Source organism: Vulpes lagopus, chromosome 24 (assembly GCF_018345385.1).
Source record: "Vulpes lagopus strain Blue_001 chromosome 24, ASM1834538v1, whole genome shotgun sequence".
NCBI classification, from domain to species: Eukaryota; Metazoa; Chordata; class Mammalia; order Carnivora; family Canidae; genus Vulpes; species Vulpes lagopus.
Window position 1 is genome coordinate 9,836,368 of NC_054847.1, and position 8,889 is coordinate 9,845,256.

The 8,889-nt window shown below is 47.5% G+C and overlaps 1 protein-coding gene across 6 annotated transcripts in view; it reads right to left on the bottom strand.

Annotated features, from left to right (window-relative positions):
* Positions 1-1,309, bottom strand: part of EPB41L5 (erythrocyte membrane protein band 4.1 like 5) — a 142,428-nt gene extending 141,119 nt beyond the window's left edge. For 2 of the 6 annotated variants that reach the window (XM_041739444.1, XM_041739443.1), the window contains exon 1: positions 977-1,309. The gene's annotated coding sequence lies outside the window, so the exon portion shown is untranslated. Of the gene's footprint in view, positions 1-356; positions 721-976 lie in introns of those variants that run through there. The other 4 variants (XM_041739439.1, XM_041739440.1, XM_041739442.1 and 1 more) reach the window with 4 other exon arrangements.
* Between the last annotated feature and the right edge of the window lie 7,580 nt (positions 1,310-8,889).

The window sequence follows — 8,889 nt, forward strand, 5'->3', positions numbered from 1 at the left end:
AATAAAATAAAAAACTGCTATTAATTTTAAAATGTTGTCAAACATGGGGGATCCCTGGGTGGCTCCGCGGCTTGGCGCCTGCCTTTGCCTCAGGGCGTGATCCTGGAGCCCCGGGATCGAGTCCCACGTCGGGCTCCTGGCATGGAGCCTGCTTCTCCCTCTGCCTGTGTCTCTGGCTGGCGCGCTCTAGGTCTCTCATGAATAAATAAATAAAATCTTTTTTTAAAAATTAATACATAATAAATAAATAAAATGTTGTCAAACAGTTTCAAAGCCTTGGGTCTTCTCGCCCTTAGCTAAAATTCGAGAGACTCCGCCCCACAAAGCCAGAGACGGGCACGATTGCTGTCACCCACCCTGACACGCCGGCGCCGCGGGGGAGGGGCGGGGGTCCGGGGGTCCTGGGGTCCGGCCGCGGCTGGGAACACACCTGCCTCCCACAGCTTCCAAGCCGCTCAGGTCCCGGCCCCGCGCTAACCGAGCCCCGGAGCCCCTCCGGGTTTCTACGACGCTGACACCAAGTCACGGTGGGTTTTTCCCCTTGAGCCACCACATGCCCGTCGCCGGCCGCTCTAAGGCGAGACCTGTTGAGAAGGGCAACCCCCGGCCGCCCCGGAGGCAGCCAGCGCCGCGACTGGGCAGGGGCCGGGGCCGGGGCTGGGGTCGGGGTCGGGTCGGGGTCCGGCCGGGACACATCAACCCGCCTCGGCCCCCGCCCGCGCCCCCGCCCCCGCTCCCGCTCCCGCCGCCGGGGACCGCCCGGAGCTCAGCCGCCCGGCCCCATTGGCCGCCGCCGCCCCTCCCCTCCCGGCAGGTTTAATATTTGGCCGGCGGGGGCCGCGGCGTCCCGGAGCGAGGCCGCGAGAGCGGGGCCCCGGCGCGAACCAGGACGGGTCCCCGGGGCGCTGAGGCGAAACGCGGCGTGGGCCGAACCGGTGTGGGCAGTGCAGCCGGGGCCGCTGGGCCTCGCGCTCACCTGGGCTGGCGACCGAAGCGCGCGGGCGAAGGCGGCGCGGAAAGCCGGCGGCGCGGGGGCGCGGGGGCGCGGGGGCGCGGGTCCCGGGTCTCGAGCGAGCCCGGGGAGGGGGCGGCTCCTCGGCGGGCGCCGAGAAATGGCGGCCTGAGGCGCACGCCCACCCGGCGCTAATCCTCCGAAGGACCCCAGCCGGCCGCCGGCCCGCCCCTTAAAGCTCCCTCCAGGCTCCGCCCCCGGGAGGCGGGGCGCTCTGCTCTTAAATGGGCAATGACACCGCCCCGGAAATCGCCCGGCGGAGCGAGACCCGGCTTAAACCGGCGATGCCAGGCCCCGCAGAAGCGGCAACCAGCGCTGGCGGCCCGCGCCCCGGGCTGGTTTAAAGGGGCGCTGCCGAAATCCAGCCCGGCGCCCCGACTCCTCCTCGCAAGGGGGTGCAGGCCCGCAGAAAGCCCGCAGATCCGTGCCGCCCGGAGGCAGCTCAGCGCCTGCGGAGCCCGGCGTCAGGTGCGGCTAGATCCGTCCATCCGTTCGTTCCAGAAATCTATTCTTTCAGCAAATCCTTGCTGCCCCGCTGTCAGAGGACCTTTCCTTGCAGTGGGGAGAAGGACGGTAACAAATACGTACCAATGGGATCCTGGGTGGCGCAGCGGTTTGGCGCCTGCCTTTGGCCCAGGGCGCGATCCTGGAGACCCGGGATCGAATCCCACGTCGGGCTCCCGGTGCATGGAGCCTGCTTCTCCCTCCGCCTGTGTCTCTGCCTCTCTCTCTCTCTCTCTCTGTGTGTGACTATCATAAATAAAGAAAAAAATATTAAAAAAAAAAAAAAAACAAATACGTACCAAGTAAAGTAAGTAGTGGTATATCTTGAAGAAGGAACAGGGAACAGATTTCTGTTTAACACAGCGTGGTCAGGGAAATCCACTGCGACTAGGGGACCGTTCTTTGTACAGATAATTTGTGAAATTGCCTAACATGGGCCAAGCTGTTTTCTAGACACTGGAGATGGAGCAGGTAATCAAGTCACACGGAAATCCCTCATGCACGGGGAGCCCCGGTGGCCCAGCCTTCGGCTCAGGTCCTGATCCCGGGGTCCTGGGATGGGCCCCGCCCCGGGCTCCCTGCTCTGCGGAGTCTGCTTCTCCCCCTGCCCCCACCCTCCCCCCTGCTTCTGATCTCTCTTTCTTACTCTCAAGTAAATAAAATCTTTTTTAAAAAATAAAATGCCTCGTGTAGCTTAAGTGCTAGCAGAAAAGACAGAAAATGAGTGAGGTAGGTTAGTAAAATTAAAGGCTACGTTAGGCAGTGCTAAACGACAGGGGAAAATCAAAGCCGGAGGCAGAGGGAATAAGGAAGTGGTCATTTTTGATAGACTAGCTAGGTAAGGAGGAAGGTGTCCCTAAGCAGGTGACCTTTGAGTGCAGATGGAAAGGAGGTGAAGGAGCGGTTCTGTGGATTCCTGGGGGAAGAGCAGAGGTTAACCCCGAAGGCCCCCGTTGAATGGGTGTTTGGTCTGTCAAGGAAAGCCAGCATGCCTAGAGCAAATAAATACAGCCATGGAAGATGCCAAGCCAGGGAGCAAAGAGCTGCGAGGTGAAGGGCCTGGTGTGCCTGCCTCAAGGTCTGAGTCACTGGGAGGTGTGAGAATGGGAAGTCCATGAAGGCCCTGCTGGCTGAGATGAGAAGAAGCAAATAGTCCGCCTCTACTGGAGATTTGGCACTGTCTGTCCTCCACCAACCCAAGACTTGATAGTTGGGCTTGGCAGGGACAGCTGCTCTCTGCCCGTCGTGGTGTTGGCTAGCACAGCCCAACAGGAGCTGGAGTTACCAAAATGGCTTCATTCATCTCACCCCGGGGAGGCTGAAATGATCAGCTGGGTTCTGCCTGGCCCTCTTTCTCCAGCAGGGTAGTTGGGGTGGCTCAGGCCCTGAAGCCTATTAAGGGAAATGCCCAGAAGTCACATAGTGTCACTTCTGTTGCCCATTATGGTCAAAGCAAGTCACAAGGCCAGGCCAGTTTCAACTGGGTTGGGAATAAGATCCCACTTTTTTTTTTTTCTTTTAGATAAATTTTCTTTCTCTACTTTTTAAAAAAAAACTTCATTGAGATATGTATGTCACATATAATACAAGTGACCCATTTAAAGTGCGCACTTCGGTGGCATTTAGTATATTCACAAAGCTGCACAAGCATCATTACAATCTAATTGTAGGACATTTTATTTCGCCTCATGGGAGAAGGAGTACAGGGATGGGAGGAGTTGTTGAGAGTCATCTCTATATCCTTATCTCAATAAAAAAGCAATGTTGATATAGGAGGGTGGGAAGCCATGGATATAAAGATGAAACAAAAAAAGGGCCAGTTTGAAGCTGAGTACATAGGTACATTGAACTATTTTATGTACAGGTTTAAAATTTTTGAATAAAAATTTTTTTAAAAAATGCTGTCTGGACTATGTACTTTTTGGAAAACCTTCATGTGTTCCCACAGGGGGCTGATTACCCCAGTTTGAAAACTAGTCTTTTTTTTTTTTTTTTTTTTTTTGAGATCTTATTTATTTAGTTGAGAGAGAGAGAGAGGGAATGAGAGAGCACACAAGCCGGGCAGGGGCAGAGGGAGAGGGAGAAGTAGGCTCCCCACTGAACAGGGAGCCTGACTCAGGACTCGGTCCCAGAAGCCCAGGATCAATGTTCAACCACTGAGCCACCCGGGCGCCCCTATGTGAGATTGTTCCTAATAACAATTTGTCCCCTTCCCAAATTTGTCCCCAAGACAAAAATGTTCTCTTCAACATCCTTATTTTGTGGCAAATTGGTCCCCTAGCTCCCACCAAAGACAGAGAAGTCTCTCTCCTTGAACACAACCAAATTAAGTAAAAATGCATTTGGTTGTCAGTGATAGACAATACAGTTAACTGTACTTAAATAAGGAGTTTAATGTTTTTCACACAAGTAATCTAGAGGTAAGTAACTGCCTAGTGTTGGTTCAACAATGCTCTAAGGACCCTAAACACGTTTACTCTTCCTGTTCTGCCATCCTTAGCATGTTGAGTCTGGTTTTTATGCTTCTAGCCTACTGGCCACAGAAGGGCTGCAGTCCCTTCAACAATTCTGAGTTTTCTGAATGAAAGGGAAAGGGGGAAAGGCCTTCCTGAAGCCTTGTCTTTTCATTCAGGGAATAAAGCCCCACCATCCCCTGTGTCATTAGTCAAAACTAGATTACCTGCCCAGATTTAGACCACTTAGCGACCATAGGGTAAGAGAACACCATGACTTCTTTACACCAATCCTAATTCACTCTTCCGGTTTGGGGAAAAGCCTGCTCTCCAATGTGGGCCCTCCATTAACTTCTTGAACAAATCCAAGTTTTATTAGCAGGAAAAGGGGAGTGTTGCAAGGAAGAGTGGCTATGGGTAGACTACAGAGGGTGCCTACCACAAAACCCCCCTTTTTTTTTTTTTAATAACCCACTTTTTGGTGGAAGAGTCCTAGCCCATGGAAAGATTTTCCATTATTGAGCTGAGAGGTTTTACAAGAGGAAACTGTTTAGAATGGAGGGGAGAGGCCGGCAGGGGGAGCTCTCACACTGCTCCACTGAGACCCAACAGGAGAAGATGTACCTTGCAAGTGGATACTGGTTTAGCTACTACATTATTATCCCAGTAGGAAGTAGAATGGTTTTTCTCCTCCCCAGCCAATAAGAGGCCGTCACAACGCAATCAGTGAAAAGCCCCTACACTTGGAACACCCAGTTTATGTCAAAGGACCTTTGGTCTACAGCAGCTGTCTCAACTTCCCACTCTATAAAAGAGCCATCCTCTCCTTTGTTTTCTGAACTTGCCTATGGTTTTGCCATAATTGCTTGTTTTCCCAAATGTTTGCCAGTGAAATAACTGGCAGTTTTAACAGAACATCTTCACTCTAATTTCCATTTCTATCTTAGGCCCTGGTTTGCTCTCTGGAGTCACACAAAAAGAGGTAGATCCAATTTTCTGTGTTCTGAATATCATACAACTGAGAGAGGGATGTTTAAGTGAAATAACACAAATGTAAAGATTTTTTTTAAAGACTTTATTAATTTATTCATGAGGGACACACAGAGAGGTGGAGACATAGGCAGAGGGAGAAGCAGGCTCCCCTGCAGGGACCCTGATGTGAGACTCTATCCTGAAACTCTGGGATCATGATCTGAGCCAAAGGTAGAAGCTCAACCGCTGAGCCACACAGGCATCCGAAATGTAAGGATTTAATATTAAGTACAGGGTCTTGGAAGGGGGCCATACAAGTCAGGAGACATCAAGCTTCAACCTAATTATCTTCATGGTAAATCCGCTTCTGCCCACAAAAAGAAACATAATTCCTCTTCCACATCAGAACCCTTTAAATAATCAAGGACATTTGTCCCATGCCGGCAAAATCTTCTCTTGTGCTGATTTCCAAGAAAGTAAAGCACTCTCTAAAAAAAAAATTTTTTTTTTAATTGGTCCACACTGGTGGAGTTGCTCATGTCAAGGTATTCTGAGCAGAGTGGAGCAGAGGGAAGTCCAATGTAAGACTAAATCTTCCCAGAGACTGAAGGATCTTGGCATCCCAGAAAGTCTCCATTGAGAAGACAATGCTCTCAGGAGAGTGGGTATCATGAAGAATTCATATGTCAGACACTTGGAGAGCATTACCTATTCAAAAAATGTACACAAATAAAATAAATCAAGAAACAAACCCAGTCATGAGGAAACACACTAAGAGAGAGAATGCTATATGCAGACGGCAAAGAGCCTAAGTTTCAGAAACTAAGACATCAAAAACCACTTTCAAGTCTGATAGGATAGATGATACTACTTTCCTCACAGGAGAGTGAGGAGCGTTCCAGAAAACAAGTTATCTGAAACTGTTTTCAAAAGTGTACAACACGACATATAAGAGGGTATAAATACCGCAGGCTGGGGATGCAGATAGATGAGGGTCTGTGAATCGGAGTCATCACGTGTGCCTAATTTCATGTGATTTGGTAGTTCCTTTACCCAGCTAAATCCTTCCTGAGCCACAATCTCCTGTTGGAAAGTCCACTTTTTCTCTCTCTGCAAGTATCCCTGCGGGGGGTGGGGGGTGAGGTAGTAAGATCTTAAAGTCATACTAGAGTATTAGCCATGCAGGCTAATTGAAGGACACCTTCAAAGACTGGGGGATGGCAGAGAAGGGACACAGAAGAGTGAATTGAGGACAAGTCACTTCTCTCTTCAGAGTTTTTGGGCTTTTCCCTACATGTAGAGACTCAGGACAAAACACCTAAGTATTCATGTTCCATTAATTCATATTTCAGCCATCGCTTTGTTCAGCATTATCTGGAACAGAGTCTACTGATCTGGTGGCCTGTGCTCCTTCTTTATACTGATAGGGAGAAAACGGGAGAAAGTCTTGGATGGCTCCAGGCAAGTTCATAATACTGGGTAACAGAGAGGTGGAAATAAAAACATTTTGCCGCCAGATTTGCCTAATGGTGAAATTATGATGAAACTGAGAGAGTCCAGGGAAGAAAAAGGAAGGAGCCAAGGCTCAGTATTTCTAGAAGTTAATGTGCATATGTCACCAGAAGATCTTATTAAAAGATTTAAGTTTAGGGTGGAGCCCTAGAGTCTGCATTACCCACAAGCTTGCAGTTTGTTGCTCATTGAGCTCACTAATGTTGCTCATTAGTGAGTACGCTCTGAGTAAGGTGATCTTTCATTGCCCCATGCCTGTAACTACTGACCCCATGACACCAGGGCCTGTGAAGGCATTAGAAGATATATGATAGAAATATCAGTGGTGACCACCCTGCCAATAACTCACTTGAACAAAAATTCATCTTTTCTGGCATCAGTTTTCTCATCTATCAAATGAGGTCATTAGAGCAGGTGATGGGTTGGATTATGTCCTACAAAAGATGTAGTTCCAATCCCCAATATCTATGAATGTGACCTTATTTGGCCTTTGCATATGATATCAAGTTAAGGTGAAGTCCCTTGAGCAGACCATAAACCAATATGACTGGTGTTCTTATAAGAGAAATTTGCCCCTCATGTTTATAGCAGCATTATTTACAATAGTCAAGACATGAAAAAATCTAAGCATCCATCAGCGGATGAATGGATAAAGAAGGTGTAGTATAGGGGCGCCTGGGCTCAGGTCATGATGTCATGAGTTGTAGGATGGAGCTCTGTGTCAGGTTCTGCGCTTAGCAGGGAGTCTGCTTGAAGATTGTTTCCCTTTGCCCCTCCCTCAACTTCTGTGAGTGTGCATAAACTCTCTCCCTCTTCTCAAATAAATCTTAAAAAGAAAAGGTGTGGTATATATACAGTGCAATATTATGCAGCCATAAAAACACAAGGAAATTCTACTATTTGCAACAACATGGATGGAGCTTGAGGGCATTATGCTACGTGAAATAAGACAGAGAAAGACCAATACTGTGTGATCCCACTTACTTAGCCATTAACCCATTGATGGATTTTGGGCTGCTTCTATCTTTTGGCAATTATGAATAATGCTTCTATGAGCATAAGTGTATATATCTCTTTGTGACCCAGTTTTCACTGCTTTTGGTTACATACCCAGAAATAGAATTGCTGGATCATATGGTAATGCTTCTAGACCACACTTGACCACAGGTAACTAAAACTATGGAAAGTGAAACCATGGATAAGGGAGTTCTACTGTATTTTAAATATATTCTCTGCCAATTTCCTCTCTTCTCCATCTGAATCCCTTTAATGTTTATATTGGTATGTTTTATGGTATTCCACAGGTGACTCAGATCTTTCCCCCTCATTTTTTTTTCTTTTTCTTCCTGACACTAAAAAATTTCAGTCATCTTAACTTCAACTCACTGATCCATTCTTTAGGCTACCCACACCTGCTATAGAACCCCTCTAGTGGGCCTTCATTTCAATTATTTTACTTTGTAATTCCAGGATTTGTTTCTGTTTTTAGTATTTATTTATTTAAGTAATCTCTACACCCAATGAGGGGCTCAAATTCGGGACCCCCAAGATCGAATCATGTGCTCTACAGACTAAACAAGCCAGGTGCTCCTGTTTGGTTCCTTTCAATTCTCATTTTGTTCAAACATTGTTTTCCTAGTTTCCTTCCGTTCTTGTCCATGGTTTCCTTTAGCTCATTGAACATATCTAAGACAATTGATTTCACATCTTTGACTAATAATTCTACTGTGTGGGCTTCCTTGAAGATGATTTTTGTCAGATTCTTATTATTTTTCCCCTGTAAATGGGCCATGCTTTCCTATTTCTTTGTAATTTAATTTTTATTGAGAAGTGGACATTTTGAGTATTACGTTGTGAGAACTCTGAAAACCTAATTTCCCCACTCCTCAGGAATTACTGAGCCTTGCTTATTGAGATGGAGAGCTGTTCATTTGTTACTTTTCCAAAACATTTTTGTGAAGTGTGTATTTCTTTTTGTATATGGTCACTTACATTTCTATTCTGTTATTCTGACAGTATTCAGCCAGTGACTGACAAATATTGCCATAAGTGTCTGGCTTTCAAGAAAGGGAGGGGGAACCAAGTACTGTTTTTTAATTCCTTGGAAACAACATTAGCCCATTGGGGTTGAAACAATAGATACCAGCCTCTATCCTGGCTCCTTACTGATCAAAAGCAGCAATTCTCAATCAAACCCATAATCTCGATATTCAGAAGACAAGGTCTTTATTGCCCACTCTGGCTCCAGCAAGCCTAACCAGAACCACAGGTAGCCATCCCTACTGCTGCCTGCTGCAGGGACGGTGGATGGTAGTTGCTACCATGTGAAAGGCTGAAACTCACCAAAACTTACCAGTCTTGTCAATGGCAATCTCGTGGCTGCTGCAAATATTCCATCTAGAGCCAGAATTCCAAAATAGCTACTCCAGAGAGTCT